Source organism: Hermetia illucens, chromosome 2 (genome assembly GCF_905115235.1).
Source record: "Hermetia illucens chromosome 2, iHerIll2.2.curated.20191125, whole genome shotgun sequence".
Classification (NCBI taxonomy): domain Eukaryota; kingdom Metazoa; phylum Arthropoda; class Insecta; order Diptera; family Stratiomyidae; genus Hermetia; species Hermetia illucens.
The window spans coordinates 58,794,040-58,816,655 of NC_051850.1; the positions used below are offsets into that span (position 1 = coordinate 58,794,040).

General features: G+C 37.9%; 1 protein-coding gene across 14 annotated transcripts in view; it reads right to left on the minus strand.

Annotated features, from left to right (window-relative positions):
• The window catches only part of LOC119647872 (disco-interacting protein 2), a 262,686-nt gene that overhangs the window by 103,974 nt on the left and 136,096 nt on the right, over window positions 1-22,616 (minus strand). The gene's annotated exons all lie outside the window — the stretch shown is intronic.

The following is a 22,616-nucleotide window of genomic DNA, read 5'->3' on the forward strand; positions in this document are numbered from 1 at the left end:
GGGATTATATGTGTTAACTTTTAACTGTGAGATAGTTGAATGAATGAATGTTCAATGAAAAATGCCTGAAAATTTTACTATAGTATATAGCAGTCTTTTGTTTTTTTCTCCACTTTTCTCCCACTGAGTACGACCGTCCATTTTACGCTACCAAATGATACATGCAGGACAAAAATATCACTGTAGGGATAAGTAATATTTAATAATATTGATTGCCAAGTGAAACATGTGATGTAGGTGATATTGCATCACGTATGACCAGGGCAATGAAAGGTGAGGTTTGTGATATCACTTTATAATATCAATTATCTCAGAAGTGATGGGATATTATCACCTACTAAGGGAGTATTTCGCGCATCTCTCTAGATAATGCTACAGTTTGTAGAAATATTTCATATTAAACGAAAGGCAGAAAACCTAATTGCGATAAGAATTCAAAAGGGTTTATGAGGTTCAAATTTTTTGCCAAAGTTTAGAAGGGAGAATGAAGAATTTTCAGAAGATAGTTTTGGTATCTATGATGATGTGAACGAAGTCCAAAGATTTAGAAGTTCAGAGGGAATATTAGAAATTCCAAACAAATTCAACAGTTAAATGTAAGATAGCGTAATTTGTGGTTGGGACGAATATTAGTTCTGCTACTGTTTTGAACAAATAAGTGTTTGATAATATGAGTAAACCTGCTTTTAAAATTCATTACATTTTTGTGGGAATGATTTCCATTAAAATGCCAATTTACCGCCAGATGAATGCGGTATTGTAAGGATACCTAAGCTCGTAATTAATTCCAAATCCAGTAGATGTGTTCATGAAACAAAAAACTTTTTTTTAATCTGTAGTTAATTAAAGAGAGCACTGGATTCGAAAAGAGAAAGAAATTACCATTCTTTTATAAAGAATAGAAGAGTTGCTATTATATTTGAAATGAGGATGATGAATTAAAATTTAAATGCCAAAATAGTTCACTTTTAAAGCCATATTACTAGGCATACCATATTTATTCAAAACATATGTTATGTAAACATGGAAATATGCAGGTTAACAAACCGCAACATCAAATTGAAATTCTTTACATTTTTCTCCAGTGCATTCTTACATTTCTGTCTATGTTAACAGTGGAAAACATTATTTAAATCTGGAAATGCAAATGTAAGATACATTCTTATGCATATTTAAATAAAACAGAAGATGCTAGCTAATATGCATAAATCTTAAAATAAAATTGCTACGCCCTAAGGCATTTGAGAGAATGCATCATTTTCTGGTATAATCTTTTTTAACTACTTTTAAATTCTTTTCTTTAATACAATCAAATCTCAAATACGAATAGCAGAAATAGAATATAAATATATGCATATATAAAGAATTGGGGAAGAAAGTAAAAAAACCAAGAAAATTAGAAAAAAAATTAATGAAAATTTGTTACATTTGATACGCTGAATGGAAAGATTTTGAAAAGCTTATTAGAAAAGAGCAGATATACTGAAGCTTTTAAGAAAATTCTTTTTAAACAAATTCATCCAGCCGATTTGGGAAAAATATTAATAGGAAATAATAAAAGATATAAAATGGAACACTGGTGGAATCTTCCTCGCGTTGAGTAACAAGGTCAGGCTTTTTGAATCGGATTTGTCTCTCCTCCCAGTCATAAGTTTGGTCCAGGCAAAATCGTACAGTTTAACGTGGGGAAAAATGTGATTTTGGCTTAAGATATTGGCTCACAGAATAAATAGAGCAACTAAACATCCATACCTTGCATAACTTTCTTAATTTTTCTGAAAACTTGGATGAAATTTAGTAAGGGCAAACAAAATAGAACCGAAACAAGTCGAGAAGCCGGAAGCTGGGCGCTTCAGGTATGACAGGTTTTATTTGCTTGTGTGAGTATATTTGAGTGTAGAACTATCCCATTTATACGTAGCCCGTGCCCGTGCATTTAGCATGTCAGATTTAGTACTTCGGGTTGTAAATTTGAGCTACTGTAACTTTGTTACTAATACTATGATTTTGATCAAACTTGGGGATAATAAGCTTCATATTATATTTTATACTACTACCAACTTTTATAACTCTGAAATGAACTTAAGGGGAGGTCTTACTCAATTTTCCCAAAAATATGGTAATATACTATTAGTAACTTAATTATCGATATCTGATATTGAGAGTATGTTGAGGCCTGGGCACCATGTAGAGGCAGCTTCATGATCTTTTCTCAGATTTTTCGGTTGGGTACTTTTTGAGAATGGTTCCGTTAAAGGAATCATCACTTTGCACCCCTCCCACTTTCCGCCTTTTTAACAAATCTCAAAACTAAGACCGGCTCCGAGAAGTACTAATTAAGACCTTTCATTTGATACCCCCATATGACTATATTTCGTGAAAAAATTTTTTACACTCCCCTTTTACATGTGTGGGGACCCAACCTAAATCTTAACCTAGGAGGATATCACTCACTGCATGTCTGGGGGTCCACAGGTCCCACCTTCTCACCAAATTTCGCGTCAATCGGTATAGCCGTTTCTGAGAAAAGTGCCTATGACAAATAGATAGACAGACGGACGGACAGACAGACAGACTATGAACCGATTTTAATATTTACAAACAAAACCTTAAAAATGAATTTGCAGTTATTTTGCACTTTTTAGACGAAAAATTGCAATAAATCATTAAAACTAATTGAATTCGGTTGATTTTTAGCATATTTCTATGGTGAATGGTGTCCTTTGCCTATCTGCGTGTTCTTCTGCTACATCCACAGTTTGATGCAGCTGATCGGAAGGATTAGGGGGTCGTTTCCAAGTGATCGAGGAGGTTTTTTTTGGCTTTTGGTGCCAAATAGAACTACGAATTCCTCGTGGATTCGCGGGGTACATGTTTAATTGATGAGAAGAGTAGGGCGATCTAGTAAAGAACCTCTTTAGCTATCTCCAGGAATGGAAGTGATATAAAACGCAGAAGATAAAATCGGAATACCTGGAGAAAGTATCGAAGTTCCCTCAGTTACCTTATTGTAAGCACTGCAATGAGTATTTGTTGAACATGATAGCAAACGCTTCCTTGTGGTTTTCGGTGATTAACTGGAATTAAACCATCTGCTGAAAGTGAAGATTCCACCAAGCCCTAGAATGGTGTTGCCATTACGGGGAGCGTTGGTGGAAGTATAGGTGAAGCAGCAGAGGGATGATATCTCTTGGATCCGTCAAGAGAGCCGCCTTGTGAGGAATTATGTGAAACGAGACAAGAATTAAATAACAACCTTCCTTCCAAGAGCACTTGAAGATCTTGAGCAAGTCAAGGCAGGGTGGGGACCCCAAACATCAACTGAAGATGTGATCGATGATGGATCTTCTCTCTCGACCGCGGCATTCGAGTCTCGAGTTTTTCCGGCTTCACGAGCGCGTTCGAGTTGGTATATCTTCTATTTTCCATTTTCAGCTTTGTTTTTGCAATGAATAGGTAATGTCACGTGATATCACATTTTGGTATTTCAGGTTTCGATGCGGTCCCACGCGTCGATTCTTTGATAGCGGAGTTTGTGCATCGGACTTGATACATAATGTATCCTTGGCTTGTAAACAGGGTCCATTTGTTCTCCCCCATCCAATTCAGATCGGTGCAATTCTCGTTCAGTAGCGTGCGGATACACAGTGCATCGTAAAACAAGTCAGGAAACCGGAACCTCGACCCTTCAGGTATGAAAAGTTTTGTGTATTTCTTTTATAAAGCCATTTGAGTGTGCATTTATCCCATTAAAATCTAGCACGTAATATATGCATATATTATGTGAGAATATCCACTTTCGCGTGATAATGACATTCAAAGTCTTAAATTTGCACAGAAACGGGAACTTTGACATGTTATAATTTTGTTAGTAATGGTGCGATTTCTACCAAGCTTAGCAGGATCATGCTCTATACTGTAGCCTACATTTCTTCAAAATTTCATGATTCTTGGATTAACTTAAAGGGGGTTCACAGTCAATTGTTAAAAATTATAGTAATACTATACTAATACTATTATTAACTTTATTTGACAGATATCAGTATGAAGGGTATTTCGGAGCCTAGGTACCATATAGTAGCAGCCTCATGATTTTTCCTTTAATTTTTCCGTTCGGTAGTTTCTGAGAATGGGTCCGTTAAAGAAATGATCAATTTCGACCCCCCGCACTCCCCACCTTTCCAGCGAATGTCAAAACTAGGCCTGGACGTGTCGACGGGATACATTCACGGGGAGATCAACTCATCTTTTAAATTTTGGGTTAGCTTTGGCTCTTGATCAACTAATCATTACAACTCTTTAAGGCTATATAAATAAAGAGAATTGAAGATTGTTTTTAATTAGGGACAAAGCGGCAAATTTATTTCAAATATCAACATTTCGTGAGCTAGTTGCTCCCTCCTTGAGTGCTTGTTACAGTAGAAATCGTATTAATAAAGATTATTTTCATTTTATAATCCCATATTTTCAAAATATCAAGAATAATAAAGAGATACAGTTTTTTATAAGTCTTCAAGCCAATACGATATAAACCAGTCGTCTGATTCAAAGGGTAATAATAACCATAATAGCACAGCGATATAAAAAATTTATAAGATTTATAAACATAGGAAAATTAATTTGAAAATTTCATTTTGCGAAAAAACCTAATCATTTAATATTTATGCATGTTTATTATTCGAATATAAAGATGTCAAATTTTCTTGTTAATCATATCGTCATAATATCGCATAATGTGACGAAGACATAACTGTTGAGCTATTAGTGAACAATGCTTGTAAAATTCCAAAATTTGCATTTTGAATTCGAGTCGGTGGATTTAAGGATTTTTTTATTTATATAATATCTTGTCGATTATCTCTGGGCTTTCTAATCCCACAAAAAAAAACAGTCACCTTCCTGAAAATATCGAACGTTGCATCTTCACTGACTCATCTTCTACGATTTTGAGGTCAATAAATAAACATAATCAACATCATCAACGGTTCCATTAGGTAAGCTTAAACGAAAATGAAACAAACTGGTAGCATCAAACATACTCATTCTCCTCGTAAGCTATAGAAAATAATTCCATTTTGTTACTAATTTAAATGAGAGGAATTGTAAATTGTCATGGCACATGCAATAAAAAACGATTATGTCAGATTGAAATAATTAGAGGAATATATTTGTGTATGGTTGCTGAAAAACCTTAGATGTATATAATTAGAGTAGAGCATGTGGCATTGCGCCAGGTTCTCTAATTGCTTACTTAACTCGGAAATACGAGTATTATTGTGCTTTTACTGCGCTGTTACAATTGAAGCAGGTGGAAATGCCAGTTATAATAATGTTCGAATGGATGATTTCAGGTTTTTCGTTATAGAAAATAATTGAGTTATACTCATCAGAAATGCAGTATTCATCTATAGACACTTGCATAACACAACTCTTCTAAAAGTGATTAGCGAACTTCAGATATAATAAAGTCGACTATTAAGTCCAGATAATGTTGGCTTGTAATAAGCAGAAATTTCTAACGATGTGCATAATCGATAATTGGGCTCAGGATAACTGAACAATGCAAAGTATAATTTGAATTAATTAAGTGAGACTCATTAACATAGAATACGTGGGAAAACTTCCTTGCAAGATCCACCTAGTGCTATTGAATGATATTATCGTAAAGGAAAATTAGATCTTTTAAGAGATATCTAAACAACTTCGACATTGCAACAAGAAACAGCTACAATTAGAGAAATATTCCAAGTCGCTATTTCAAACATTACACCTGCCTCATTGCTGGGCAAAAAAGATAAATTTAAATTACACACTTAAACAATTTCTGAATTTTCAGAAGTTTACTTTGAACAATTTGCAGCTTTGGATTATATGTATGTACTTTTTGTTGACATTTTCTAACGGATTAAATACATTGTAGCTTTCAACTAAATTCAGCTAAATAAATAAATTATATGTAGCCTAATACTTCGTAAACTATTCGTGAATATTAGGTAAGTAAGAAATATTATTCCTTTCTCCAATCAAAGTCAATCTTTCGGCGATTGGAATGCGGAGGAAATGAATTTTGTCCTATGTTTATTTTTTTAATTAGCAATGTTTACCTCAGCAGTAAAAGCCAGAGGTTAATGTACAGTATAAATCGTGCAATGTGTGTTGAATAAATAAATAATTTTCTATGCGAAAAAGATTGTTTAGTGTTATACTTACTGATTTAGGCAATTAAGCAAGTCGGAATACCGGAAGCTGGACAAATTTTGTGTTCATCTTTTGTGGAGAAGTTTTTATGCAGCTTGTAATGTTTATGCATTTAGTAGTCAAACTATTCACTCTAGCGACTGACATTCAGTTTTAGATTGAAATAAAACTGCACAAAAGAAACAATTTTGACCTCAGTTACTAATCATGCGATTCCCACCAAACTTCATATGTTATAGCCTATATTACTGCCGAACCTAGTAATTCAAGGGTAAACTTAGGGGAGTTTCCAGTCAATTCCCGAAAAAAATATAGCAATAATAAATAGAGTAATAAACTATTAACTTTGTTTAAACAAATATTGATATGGAGGGTATTTTGAGGCCTAGATACCATACAGCGTGGCGGAGTGAAAATACTGTGTTTTAAGAATGGTGTTGTTTTGTTTTTTTATTTCTCTGATGTCAGAAGAAAAATAAGACATCATGGACTGACCGTTTCGTATGGTTTTTACTTAATTAATAAATTAACTATTGCCTCGTATAAGAATTACTAAATTAATAAATGAATTACTACTTACTAAATGAATGGCATTGATGACCCCAACGTGATCATCATAGATCAGGGAATTCAATTCGAATCCATTCTCTTGCCAGAGCTCGAAAAACTCTGCAGCCCAATGGGATGCTAGAACGTTCGCCTGGGACGCTGAAGCCAGTCATTATGGCGCGCGACGAGGATTGTTGCGCCTTTCTTAGATTGATGCCACCTTCGCCATCTCGTCACGCGCAGTCAGCAGTCCACACCCCTGGGGAGTTTGAAGTCTGCACCCACGTTCAAGTGAGCACTGTTGCCACTGGGAAGCAAATACAACCATCATACGAGGGTCCCTATGAGGTCCTCGAGCATGAAAGCACGCGTTCAGTTTTGATGTCGATGTCCGGCTCAAGATGGTTTCCTTAGACAGACTGAAGTCTTTCTTCCAGGAGGCAGACGGCACTGGAAGGAAGCGTGAACGCCGCGTGCGTTTTGAAGTCCGCCAGCCGGCCGCACCAGGGTAGGCCGCCGCAAGTTCTCTCCGAAACCTCTCAGTTGGGAGCAGAGCGTTGTGACGAAGTGGACGTACTGTCTTTTAAGAAGAAGAAAAAGAGTGCAAATCCTAGTCTTAGGGTTGTCCAAATTTTAGGATTTCCTCATATTTCTACTGACAGCTCTTGGAATACATCTTTGACAAAGAAAGGCGGTAATGGAGAAAAAAAAAAGTTTGTGCACCATTAACCACCACGGCAGGAAATGCCATTGCAACTAAAACGGATCCGGCCGCCAACCATGCAATTAAATCGACCATGGTCTCAGTGAAACAGGAGCGACATCCACCAAGCCAACTGCGATTTATCTCGTATGAGTGAGCTATCGATAAAGAATAGCAAAAGTCAATCAGGCGGAGTGATGTGGCGCAGCGGGGTTAACAACATTCGAAATTTATTTCGCTTTATTTCGAATGTTGTTAACTCGATTGACAGTGGCCATCATCGGTGTTCTCCGTGGCGGAGCAGGCCGTGATTTAAAAAAATAGTGATAATTGATTTGTGAATTAAGTAAGAAAAGGATTAAAAGTTGTGAAGTTTTTGTTAGCAATATATTCTAAATTATAAAATAAAACACACACACACACTTCATATTATAGACTATTAATTGCATGGCAATTGCATGGCTAGATTGAACCAAGAGGGAGTGTTTTAAAATGTAGTTATTTATTAATTTTAATTATATATAAGCACATGAGGCCTAGATATCCTACAAGAACATTATCATGATTTTTTGTCTGAGTAGTTTCTGACAATGGGTACCTGATATAATCGCGCACTTTCTACACACCATATGCAGTCCTGCCTATATTGAGAGTTCCCTGATTTTGAGTAAAATAGTGTTTCAAAAACTGAACTGAACGCCTCTGTCCACGAATGAGTTAATTTAGTGCCGAATATTTTATGACAAGCATTTTCAGGAGAAGAAAGATTGCAGGGATTTTTATCTGATAGCTATTTTTTTCGATGCTCTATAGCAATTTTACAGCAACAAATCCAGGATTTGTGTCAAGAAGGTAACTATATATCAACCGACGGCTCGGTGTTTCAAAGAAGACAGTTCTTTCTGGGTCGCTTCCCAGTGAGGTACAGGAGAAATTGAAGGACGCGAGAAAACTGAAAGGCAACATTTGCAACAATCCACCAATAAGAAAAAAATAAAAATATTTGCCAAGGATAAAATTGGAGTCGAAACAGAAATTGCGACAAAAATCGAATAATCACAGCAAATTCGACCCTAGAGCTGACGAAACGGGTGCTGCCCACAAAGCTGATACCGACATCCAAAAGAAATATTTCCCATTTTTATGTAAGGTAGAAGTCGCTATCATATCGCAAAAGCCAGTTAGGGAAATCGAAACTACTGAAGGAAATAGTGTTCTAGGACCAACCAACCAATCTTCACACCTACACCAACCAATCTTCAACCTCTCTAGTTAGTAGGGTAGAGGGCGTCATTGATAATGAGAAGGAAAATTAGTGGCGATAGAATGCAGCCTGGATTTCTGTAGATCAAGTTGCTCTTCGCGACAGCAGGAAGCATGTGGGTACTTTTTCAGTTGTCACATTCAAGTTTGGTGCCCCTCCTCTGAAACTCTGAACGACCATTTCCTACTTTCACTCATTAGGAAAGATCCAGATCCCCAGCATTTGCGAATGGGTGGAAGTAACAACTCTGCGGAGACTGTAGGGGTTGTACTGAAAATTTATGTAGGGAGATAATTTCTAAATCTAAGTGATTTTGCGGCGGTGTTCTGCCGAGGACAAGGCGATGATAGTTGCACAAATCTGTAAAAAATTCTTCGATTCTGTTACGGTCATCAAGCTATGCCATCGCATCACATGTCCGAGCAACGTGTTAATAGAGGTCTTCGCATTTAAATCACCCAGCACCAGGAAGCTTCCTTTGAACGACTGAATTGCTCAAAGAATACATCCTTCTTCTCTATATTGAATACCTTGGTGTACTACTTTACAATTGTGATGCTCTTTAAGACCAGATTCTTGCAGTGATGATCCTGTCAAAAACCGGATACGAGAGTAGAAGAGTTCGACTTGCAAAAGCTATAAGCAGCAGTCCGGTATTAGAATCAGGTCTACTACTACTAAATTCTTCAGTACAACAAGAGGGAGAGGAGGTTTCTTCTGGGTCTCACCAACTGACCTCGCTCCGCCGATATCGCTGGAATTGTCGCTCTAGTTGAAGGAAGCGACGATTCTGAGATATAATTTTCGAGGAGCATGCATACCAACCAATCAAAAATCGTTCTCTGATGTGTTTTTGACGTTGAAGTAGCAAGCTAGTTTTGATATTTAAAGGCTTCTATCCTTTTTAGTATTCGTATTCTCCCGTCGCCGCTTCATGGGCAAGCGCTCAAGGACATATTTCTGTGGAAGATCCTGTAAAAGATTTTCCACCTAGTGAAAGAAGGAGATGCATGTTGAGTTCGGTAGAACCATGAGTTTTATTAGTTAAGAACGAATACGTAGTAGTGTCCACGAAACATCAAAATCTACTCAATTCTGCCATGAATTATCTAAGAGAGAACCTCGAAAACTTTGGAGCCTTTATTTATATGTTATTAATCAAGAGATCAGAGGATGTTCACCCCTGTATTAGGAATAAGCTAAGTTGCCTCTAAAACTGATAGACCTTCAGTGCAGTACATTTTCACAAAATTTAAGTTTAGGTCTTGTTAGTATGTAAGTATTATGGGCATTATAAATATCCATATATATCGTGGAGCGGTTCGACGTCTAGGCGCCATGATGATCAAGAGCTTGGCTGTGACTGTCCAGCGAGTGGCAAAATAGCGCCGCTTTATTACTCGCAACAACACAATCCCGGCTGTCAGCAGGAAACGTGCACGACTTGTGCTCATCGCGGAAAATCGTGACCAAGAGTCAATGGGAGCAGAGGCGGAGGCATCAATCACACCCATGCTGCAATGGGGCTAACTCGCTATGTAATACTCGCCGAAGCACTCTTCTTCACCGTCTGCCTGAAGTTGCCGCTAAGGTTGGGGACGAATAACAAGGAGCATGTATAGAACTCTCGGAAATGTATCCTTTGCATAGACCAGGTATTCCCAGGCTCTATGCACCTCTAGCAACTCCGAGAATTCAATTTCAAATAAATGATGAAACTGCATCTCGCCTGTGTGCTGCTATCTCACTGCTGCAACTACAATCGCTGGTACATTGTCATGCAGTTGCGATTGCTAGATTGCACGATCAGAAGATTCTCTTTTGCCTTATTGGTTTGAATGGCCGAAGAGATCCACCAAGTCCAAAGTCGGCTTGACCTATTAAGGCAGGACATTGTTACACTGACAAAGTCAGCACTTGGCGGAACTATGCCATTCCCAATGAGAAACCCGTAGTTGAAATTCTGGACGCACTAAAGCAGAAACTTTCTGTCGTATGAAATCGATTACGACGGTATGGCGAATGTCACTCCAGAATGCAACATACGCTAGGGAACTACTAGGGGTTTTTTTTTCAGATTTTTCAACGAATCCTAGCAGAGCGTCCAGACAGTACAGCTTTCGATAATGGAAGTGAAAGAATATTGGGGGGACTTTGGGGGTTACTAGACCAGCATGTTGATCACAAGCTGAACCCATCCGTCTATAAGGAAGATTCGTTGACTCCAGCTAAAAGAAAAGATTGCTTTTTTGATTGAGACAACTCTATTGTTTTTATTAGCATATCCATGGAAAACCAAGAAGTTCAACGCTACAACCCACACATTCATCGAGTTCTCTTTGGTATGTCACTGAACCCCAATTCAAGACTACTGAATGATGCAAGAGGGCATGATTTTGCAATAAAATATATCCTACGTGCTAAATGCGAGCTAACACAGTTCATGTATTTAGATGATATCTATGACAGCTATAACCGAGACAGACTTCTACAAATACCTAAGAATTCTGCAAGGAACCCATGCTCGAGTTGGTCATCTGAATGGCTCTCTGCTGTCCAAATTCCTGCGACGGGTGAAACTGGTAGTGAAATCGCATCTCTCGGGGAAAAGTTAAATAAGCGCACTGAATGCATTCGCTATCTCTTCACTTGTTTATGCATTCGGAATATTGCCGTAGACGAAAACCGATCTGGAAAACAACCAATCGCGGATATGGACTATTATGTCCAAATTGCAAATTGAACCTTCCTAGTCACATCGGAAGCAGGAGCATGGTTGACGTTGTGGCACAACATCACCGTCGACTCGCTACACGCTTGCTTTTGCAGCGAACAGCAGGCGAGTCCCTTGCATGCGGCTGTTTGTAAGGTAGATTGCGGGTTAATTCCACTTAACTTGAAGGATTGATCTTTCAATCCTCTGGGTGGGGTGAAGTCAGATGGAAGTCACAGGCAATGCACGATAAATACGTGAATTGTCTCTGGCAGCCATTTGTCGAATAGATGGTTGTGTGCTGGGGAGCCCTTTGCTGAGACGGAGGGATTTGTGTGTGCAACTTAGGACATCTGCCTGCACCTTTATGGCGCCAGTGCAATACACCAACAGACATAATGCTGTATGTAAGGTGATTCAATAAAACCTTGCATGCATGGGCTGATCAGAGGAATCTGTCTACTTTATCAATATAAGCCGCAGACAGTGCTCGACAGTACTGCTTACAGTATGTATTGGGTCCGGCAAGTTCAACTGATCGCCACATACCGCACAAAAAGCCTGACGTGTTGTTAGTTTACAAGACGGGCTGTTATCCTCGATGATAGCAACATTGACCGGAAATACGTGGAGAGAAAGAAATTTGGCGACTCGAGAGAGTGGTTGTGATTCCCATAATATTGTCAGCTACAGATACGGCTTCCTTTGATGTCCTGGGACTTTCACACAGTCTATTTTAAACCATGCAGAAGTACATCATTCTGTATATGTGCTCGATACTGCGGGGAATTCTCGGTGGATTCTTTCACTAACCTACCGCCGTAGGCAGGATCGTCCGAGCCTAAATGCTTGGCACTTAGTGCTAGTATTAGGTAAAATCCGTCATCTGCCGAGATTGTGATAGCTCGGAAAGTAAACATGAAGAAAACAAGTGTGCTCACTTTCATTCATTTAATTTCACAAGCATTTGCCGATTGAGGAAACAAGACCGAATCGATTGAAACTAACACATCGAACATTTAAATTTAAAAAAAAAGTAAACAAACAATTCGACGTAATCAAGTTAATCAATCCTCCTGGTAGTATTAATAGGTCATTCTCTAACAAAAATTAAATCAAATAAATTGGATGTCGTCGGAGTTCATTCATGTATCTTATGGTAAATTTAGATTACTTCACGGATGTTTTATTAAATCAAATGTAAAGAAATAGCAATCAACGGGTCTAATGCTATACGCACGGTACTTTATGAAATTCAAAACAAGAAAATAATATTGAAATTCCAGGGAAAATGTAAGACAAGAGTAAAAAGCTATTCCACAACCCACCATCAGCAATCAAAGTGATAAATTTTCATGGAAAAAAGTTGTTGGTGTAAAACCAAGCAGATTATCGTTCCTGGTAGCGCACGCAATAATGGTAATTTATCATAGAAATCGTACAAATGAATAATACAGTTAATTTCAATTCAACATTTTGAATTAACTGAAAATTTCGAAATATCTTTTCGTGGGTAGACATCTATTTGAACGCGCGACCAGCAGCCGCTTTCAAATAAAACAATCGAAACACTGCGGAGGAGAAATTAGTCCATAATTATTCATTCCCGCTTAATTCAACAAATTAATAGCTGAATTAACTCTCGAATCAAATGCACTGAATTAGCTGAACATTTTTTTTATTTCGTCTGTAAAACGATGCATCATAAGTCAGGGGTCAGGAAAAAGCGTGCAATTGATCGGAGACTATTGCCTATCTTGCACAGGTTTCTTCCTCCGTTCCATTTGCCCATTCAGTTCCACTACAATTATTGTTTCAGCTTGAACTTTTACCTGTAGTTTACTGTTACCTTGCATTGATGACCCAGTGCCGTCTAAAACTTTCTAAAGGAGTGTCTTCTTTTTCATGCTTTTCGTATAATGAATGTTTCGTTGTTGCAAACAGGCGCCCGGGTAGAGCTAAAATGTGCTAAGAGGTTACGAAATGAACGTAATGACTGTAGTTGACGAGTGCGATGGGTAAATGTAATCACAATTTAAATTCTCAGCTTAATCATCAAGTAGATGTTTATCCAGAATATATGTGTGATGCATGTGTAATCCCTTAGTTAGATGGAAATGTAGGAGTCCACATGAATATGGCCTTGGGCGTTAATTATTCTAATTAAGAAGATGGAAAGAGTTCTCCTCTCCCTCCAAGACTTCTTTGGAAATTTGTAAGTAGCATTCGTTTTCTGGACACTTTGCAAATGAAGATACAATATTTTGACCATACATCATCCTCATCAATTTATTTCACTACACGTTCTCTCACTTTAGGATGGGAGGCGTTGATTCATATTTCATTTGACAATGTTCACATATTGATAAAATGTAAATCGTAACCATAAAAGCAGGTTTGCTGATTGGCCATAAAAAATTCAACTTGAACTTGCCAAGCATAATTATATACACTCGAAACAACTGTAGGCGACAATTATCCATAAGATACAACCGTCAAAACGTTTCCGTTCAAGTGGAAATTAATATGATTATATACCTTGCCGCCCCGGTCAATGGCTCTTGCAATTTTCCTTTGATACTTTGGTCCAGCCAGGCACATACATCTGCCATTGATTTCTAATACAAGATAATTTCCAGCTTATTGTTAGATAATGCCTTTGGAATAATATAAATGCAGATACAGATTAACCCGAAAGAAGTGCATATATGGTCATCTGAAGGTCGATTGTCATTATTTATTCCAAATTCATTTATGGTTCGATAGCGTGTAGACGCAATCGGAGAATCGAAACTAAAGCCGACATTTAAACCAATAAAATCTGAATAGTGGAGCTTTGTTAAGCACTTGCTTGAGTTCTCTGTGAGAAACGTGTGAGCTATCAATAGTTTCTTATCCGGTACATGGACGGGATGTTGTAAACTCTGGAGCGCTAAATCATCTCTAGTTTTCTGTGGTCCGGTTTAATGGGAAAACACCAAATATGTGAAGAGAACAACTTTTGATTGTTTGGATATAATTAGTGTTGTTTTAAACAAAACATTTATCGGGGTGACGTCAGTAGATCGTCAACAATGTGCTTTGTAATGGGTCAAGGCTCTGTGGAAGACGTTAACATTTTAGATTGATTTGAGGAGCAAGAAAAACTAAGAATGAAAAAAGCCAAAAGCTAGTTAAGAATTTCAGTGACTTATTATTTTTGGGTAAACCACATGTAAGAGCTATCAATTGCGCTGCTTCCAATAATCAGAGTCATGTTCATCACTCATGAATTTTCATGTGTATATTTTCAACCAATAGATTTACGGGCATTTATTTACAGAAATGGCGTTACAGCCGTCAGCATTTGAAGCATCTGCGTCTAGTCTACTACCAGACATATAAATTTTAATTCAAATAGAAAGAAACCGATTAGAGCACTTCATCTAGTTTTTACAAGATTCATATTTACGAATGAACATTTCATTTCAATCTTTCTATTTACCTTCCACCTCTTGACCATGGTTGATTCGAGATTTTTATCTTCCCAAAATGATTATTCATTGAATGCTTTACTTAACAAAGTACACATTCCACAATACCTTGCCAATACAATCGCGGATGTGTGGCGGATATCTTTTTATTTAGCTGCCATTATTATGGCACAATAAATCCGCTTAAAATTTCGCCTTAAACGATTTCATAGGTGCGCTTAGGCTTTACCTGTGAAGCTGGACCCAATGATTAAAACGCTGCAAAAAACAATGCTTTTTCAGTTTTACCAACCCCCTCGGCGCAAATCCTATATAATCGAATATGGGATTGTAACTTTGCATCCAGGCAGGTAACAGGCAGATAACAAAACAGGGCAAAAGCCACCGAGTGCCAATTCAGAAGGGTTTAAGTGCTTTTGTATCTTACCAACTAATCGCATGAGAAAGCCAACAACAAATGGACAGTGTTTGTATCATCATTGAGGACATGACGATGGGGAATTCTACCAAGTCGTGTTCCGACAGGGTGGGTGGAAAACTGATATTCAATATCGAATTTGAGGGAAAAACTTCTCATGAAACTTGATTCTACTGAATTATTGAATACGTAGTCTTTGTCCTGAATTCTAAGTCCTTGGCATGCCATTTTGGGAACTTATTAGGAGACAGCGGAAGAAATGATCTAACAGTGGTCCCGTTTAAATTCAGCAGAAATCAAAGTCCAGGTAAGAAAGGAAGGAAAATTTTCTTTTTGAAGTTATCAACACAAGGAGTGCTGCCCTGCTTTAGGCTCATCACTTTTCGTGTAGTAAGTGTCATGACAATAAAAGTGACATCTAGCCTCTCCAAAAATGAAGAGAAAAAAAATAAAAAATAATAAAATTAGAGATGAGTGTAAATTAACAAGAGCCAGCTGCATATATGAAAGTTTTGCGTTGCCAAAGTAACTCCAAATCGTCAAATAATCTACTAGGGTTATAAATTCTTTCGGGCGGAGAAGATCAAAACCTTATACGTTGCTTCTCATAAAGGCGGGAACTGTGGACCAACAATCTACAATCTGTATCTCGAATACAGAGCAAAAGCCGAAAATGAACAATGTAAATACTTTTGAAGACGTGCATTAAAATGTCCCTGAATTTCAGTAGGGATAGTGTATTGAATCTGTGGTACGTCAGGTGAAATTACCTCTTGTCAATCACGAAAGCAAAGCTAAGCTAAACAGAGCCGTGATTGGAAATTGGTTAATAGATTCCGTATAAATCGTCTGTACCTAATTGGTGCCCCGCGAAGTGTCTGTCGACAAGCGCTTTTATATGGCTATATATACTAGGCAAGAAATGTCAAGTTCGGAATTTAAACGAACGGTAAACCAAATAAACTGACTCAAATATCGGTGAGACGTTAGTGACGATTCCAAACTAGATCAGTTGCCTAGCTATCGAACGGGATAATGGCCCAAGAAGAAGACTTCACTTCCTTTCTACCGATGGAATCTGTTAGCAAATTGAATACTGCCGTGAGTCACTTTTCTTGCATTACAACTTGCTTTACCAGAAATTCAATACACAGTACCACCTCGGTCAACTTACCCAAAAGTAATTATGCAAGGCAACAGTATCGACCACCTTTCTTGAGTAAACTATTTAATCACTACGGAAAAAATCCTTTCTTCGAAAAGCAGTTGTCTAATCCGACTTCAAACTATTTTCTCTCGGGAGCTTCCTTAACAGGCCAAAGCTTTATGAATCATCAAACTGAATGCGGAACGGGCCTGGCGTGCAGTGATGCTGAAAGATAATCTATTTTTTAGCAATTAAAAGGTGTGCTTCAGCCCAACCTCAAGTGAAAGGTGATAAACTACCGCATGCCACTAAAAAACGGAACTTTTAAATCATCTCATTTTAAAGTTGGCCAGGTGACCTAAATGAAACTGAAGGGCGCGAACACTAAAGGGCCACCTGATCACAATCTCATCACGGACAAATGGATTAGAGAGCTGTCTCAGCAAGCTTATTCAGCAGAATGCTAAGACTTGGCGCCTTCCCAAGAAAATCAAAATTATATTTAATAACTACACAGGTCTGCAACCAATAACCAGTTTGAAGAATTTCAACAGATTTTTATGTAACTTGATGTGCTGAAAACGAAAAGGATATCAGGAAACATCTTGGACGTCAGGATTTTTCACAAAATGCGATCTCATATATGGCCTACTTTCTTTTATCTAAGCGGTAAGATCTTGGCAGATATTGTAGTATTTTCAAACTTGATATTATAATAGAGATGCAAGGAATCAAATGAACTAACAGGTAAAGATATGAGTTTCTATGTACACATTGCATGCTTACTACATATGAGGTGCCTACTACGTTTTGGCCCCAATCTCCCCGCAGATAATCATCCTCTTCGTTATGATGCAGAAACACCGGTGCCAAAGCCTCTGCTACGTTAGGAGAGATACCAGACTCAGATAAAGATGAAGTACAACCTCAGGGCGATCAGGACTCTCCACTCTCAACTCTCTTTCTCCCAAGAAGAGACAAATGATTTGATGCTGCTGAGTTGCTTCGATAACAACTCTAGAGCAAAAATGTATTACTGCCTGGAGTGTCTTTTTGTTGGTTCAGATATCGTGAAAAGAATTTTCTGCCTTATTTCACCCAAGAAGAAAATTTAGTTTATTGTATATAGTGACAGGACATAGTTCAGTGTTCTTAAAGGAGACCTATGAGACTTTTGTGTGACACAAAATCTTATTATTATGGATTTAATGATTCTATTTAAAATCCTGCTTTCTCTAGTCTCTTTATTGACTCATCGAAGTGCAATTTAAAAGCAGTTTTTCTCTATAACAATGGTTTCTTTGCTTCCTTTCGTATTGAACATTCTGTGTTCTTAAGAGACCTATGAGATCTATGTGTGAAACAAAACTTTATTAAAATCGGTTCAATGTCTGTCACACCTGAATTACTCGGAACTGGCTCGATTAGTACTGAATTAAAAACTACTGAAACTGATCTTATTTCTGATATTAGGCAAAACATAGAGTGAGTGCTCAAAATGTGTACCCCAAAAAGTGAAACAGGTCGCGTTCTCAGAACCTATCCAACCGAAAAATCGGAAAAAAAATCACAGTGATGCATCTATACGAAATCTTCACCTCAAAATACATCCCGATCCGATATCTGCACAAATAAACTTAATAATAATATATTATCATATTTTGGAGATATACCCGAAAACCCCCCTCATGTTCATCCTGCAAGTACAAAATTTGGCAAAAGTTTAGGCGATAACAGTATAATTATGTCATAATTATGGAATTGCAATCTAACTATTTAAGGATGTTGTAGAGAAATTTTCCGATAACAATATAGATCCTGATTACAAAACTATAGTCAGAAGAACCCTCAAGTCTTTTCAAGCCTTGAGTTGAATAACCTGTGCCACTCAAAAACATTTGAATGCCTCATGCCAGTATCTTTTGCTTAATCATATCGTTTCTTTGGTGTTTTTTTTTTTCAAGTTTGAAACAAAACTTCAGTCTGGACATCAACAACTGATATATGGAGTATGGCACCCGTGTTGATACGCAACACCACGTCGAGGCCCGAAGGTCTCTTCTCGCTTGAGCACAACCACAGCCCCCATGAAACTCCCACAAGGGGGCCAACGGCAACCAACCGAGCTGTAGTCAGATACGACAGGAATTCTCCTGAAGTATAAGAGTGCAGGGGCTACACCGGTTCCCATGGTACCAGTATACTCCACCCAGGAAGTGACTGTCAAATTTCGATGATCAGGCACTCCTGCCTGTCGAGGAAGAAAAGAAAAGAAAAGCATAACGGCCAATCAATGATTGGAAATTGGCTGGATGAGCTCTCCACGAATTTTTCGACACGAATAAAGCTAGACGTACTTGAATTGTTGGAATTTAGACGAGAATAACATTCGACTACGATTTCCATCATCACACCACACACTTGTGGAGCGCCATTGCCAATGAGAATTGAGAGTTACGATCAATAATTATGAAACAACCCATAATTCCGCGTATTAAGGCTGACTTGGTAAAGTCCGGCTACCAACTTTAGGGAATGTGTAAGCTAGCAGCAGTTTCCAGCTAGCAGCAGTTTTGCTCTAGATTTGGAGGAACACATTTAAATTCCGTTATTGTATTTCGGGAACAAACTGCCGCCTTTATCAAGGTGCTGTACTTTCACCCTGATGAAAGAGAAAGTTGGTTTTTTGAATGCAGTATAATGTCCCTAAGTTGAGTTTGTCGCAACTCAATGAGACGCCAGAAGTTCACATTTTGGCAGTGACGATGGCGTTTCTATCAAACTTCAAACAAAATCTTCTTTGTAGCTGCTGCTTCTAAATATTTCTTGGGGAAACAAGCGCTTATGACAAATGGATTATCATCAACATCGACGGCGCAACAACCGGTATCCGGTCTAGGCCTGCCTTAATAAGGAACTCCAGACATCCCGGTTTTGCGCCGAGGTCCACCAATTTGATATCCCTAAAAGCTGTCTGGCGTCCTGACCTACGCTATCGCTCCATCTTAGGCAGGGTTTGCCTCGTTTCTTTTCCTACCATAAATATTGCCCTTATAGACTTTCCGGGCTGGATCATCTTCATCCATACGGATTAACTGACCCGCCCACGGTAACCTATTGAGCCGGATTTTATCCACAACCGGACGGCCATGGTATCGCTCTTAGATTTCGTCGTTATGTAGGATACGGAATCGTCCATCCTCATGTAAGGGCCAAAAATAATTCGGAGGATTCTTCTCTTGAACGCGTGATTTTCGACCCTAAATAGGAGAGATTATCAACGATCTAAAAGTTGTATTCTCCTATCCTTATTCTTCCTGTTTGACCAGTGCGGGTTGATGTTGTTGGATGGATTATTTACACCTGAATATTTAGCTTTTTTAGGAAAAAACATGTTCCAGATTCCGCGCATAAATATAGACAAATCTAAACATGTTAAAAATGAATATCTAAACATATTTGACGTGTAGGTTCAGCAACTCTTAACAGGAACCATTTGGGCTTCTTGACTGCGAGAATTTGGCTGATATTGGAATTAAAGACTTGTGCAGAAGTCGTTGTTGATAGGCTTTTTATTTTATGGAACGAAACGATTCAGAAAAATTGTGAACTCTATCGAGGAGTAGAACCGTTACTGACGAAATTGTGTAAGGTTTTAAGACTATGACTAATATGCACGAAAAAATCTGAAAGAGGGCGAGGTAGCGTCGCAGATACACATCTTTTCCACGTGAAATATGTTAATAATTTCCAATCAGATAAGATACTTGATAAGTAACTTCTTAACATTTAGCAACTAATATGAATACACATATACAACTGCTGAAAATATGATGCTTTGCCTGGAGGACATGGATGAATTCAAAGGAAAATTATTCTTAGCTAGATTAGGAAGACGACGTCCACTTGGTCCCTCAAAATCATGGACCTTGATCAAATAACTTCAAATTTGGAAAAAAGAACCAAGATTAGCTCGGCTCCTTCTTCTCATACTCAAGTACAGAATATTGACGACATCGTACAATTTGAATGGGTAAATAGAATTGTTTTCCTTTGAATGAGGACATCGAGTTCGACGCTCCTTGACAGATAGACAGTGTTAACCTTGACTACGTAGGGACAGCACTGCAAAGTGGATGACTCTAACACTCCAGAGTCAGACCCAGTTCAAAAACATTACAGATATTTAAAAAAAAACAGTCCTGGGGGACATAAATAAAAGCAGAAGAAGGGAATAATCCTGTCCTGTCCTGTCCACACAGCTAATTCTGCTCCGAGTGATGATTCTAAAATTGATGAAATTTGGAGTCATGGATTAAGGCGGAAACCAGACTCATACATTGATGACTCAGGAAAATCTAGAAGTCTGAATAGGAAATGTTGATCCTTTGGACTCTACAACCTAGACATTGCATGATTAGATTACTATTTTAATTATTCCTTCCCTTCACTTCAAAACTCCTTACAGGGAAAAACTAACTCGATAAGTACAAAAGAATTGCCGGAGTTTTCGTCCAGAAAATACAGAAGCCTGGTAGCGGTAGGTCAACGACCATTACTGAAAATATTTAAAGGAACAAGGAAGGATTGTTTATATGGAATAATCGAAAAATTAAATTGAGTTTCTTCAAAAGATACCGAAAGACCTTTTCTCCATTATATTAAAAATATCTAGTCTTGTGAGAATACAAACATGCGAAGATAAGATACAAATGGCAAAAGTTGGATATAATGCATGAAAATTGTCGTGTTTTATATATAAATCCATGGAAAAGCGAGTGGATGTTTATTTTTATTATCGCAGACTTCCAAGCGGTGCGGAAAGTTGAAATGTTTATTGTTGTATGTCAAGCGTGTAAAAACATTAGGCCTATCATTTCCATTAGTGAAATCATTTATCATGGGTTACATTCCGAAATTCAATCAGCAAATTTCAATGGATGTTTCCAGGCGATAGTCAAAATAAACAACCATTATTTATTTGAAAAAGTAGAATGGCAATTCAAAATTCTATTTTCATCAAACTACTAATAAACACGCTTTACTTTGAATTAAAAATAACATTCAATTCATAAACACTTTCAATAGATGCACAAGTATCTGAGCTAATATCCTACTGGAATTTCCTGTATTCAAATTGATTCTGTACCACCCTGTCCTCTTTTATCTTCTACGATATGAAATACAACAACAGGAGATACACAGAGAGCATATTGAAAATTTACGAGCTGACCAAACTGCCCGGACAAGTTTGCCGGTCGGTCGCAATGCACAGAGAAGATTGTTGTGTTGCTCTTTCGCGGTTTCCAATTGGATTGGAGGATTGCGGATGATGTTGATGGTTGATGCCACGTAACAAGACCGCGCATTTGAAATCAGTCCGATATTAAAAGGACATTGGCCGTGTTTGAGTTTCCCCCCTCCTCCTCGCTTTCCTCTAAATCGCATCTTCAGAAGATGTTATATAAAATGACAACCATAAACTCTACCTGTTGCGCTGCCTAACACGGACATTCTGGACTCCACGCGATACCTAGATGTTGGCGATATGCACGAATACCATTATAAAGCTATTTCAATCTTTTCAGATTCGTTTAAATAGAAACACGAAAACAGATTTTTTTCTACTATTGCGGTTCACAATAAAATATCGGATTTCAACGAAAGATAGTTTTGTATGCATTTTTTTTCTTTATCATACTTTCGGCAATGCTTAAAATTTTTTTCTGAATTAAAGAAAAAATGCAAAATAACTGGTTTTGGAATGCTCTTTTAATGGGTTAGGCAACCTTGAAAGATTTATGTCTTGTGACAATGTTGATCCACTTTGGCACCACGATATGACCTGATATAATATGAAGAGGGAAGGAATTTTTTGAAGTGGTTGCTGTTGATGACATAATTCGGGACAATGCTCTCACATTAGGCATACAACACAATTGTTAATTTAGCGAATATTGGGAGCAAGGGGATTTGAGTTTCAAGGAGGCTTAATTCGTAGAATAAAAGAATATTAAGGTTCTCCTTGGTAATCAAGTATCCCCTTTTGTTCTGTGAGCACAATGGATGAATAATACTGTTTCTAATGTGGTCAGTTCTGATCCATGTTTTACGCCACCCTTCAAGGTCTGTTTTTGGTGTGACCTTGTGT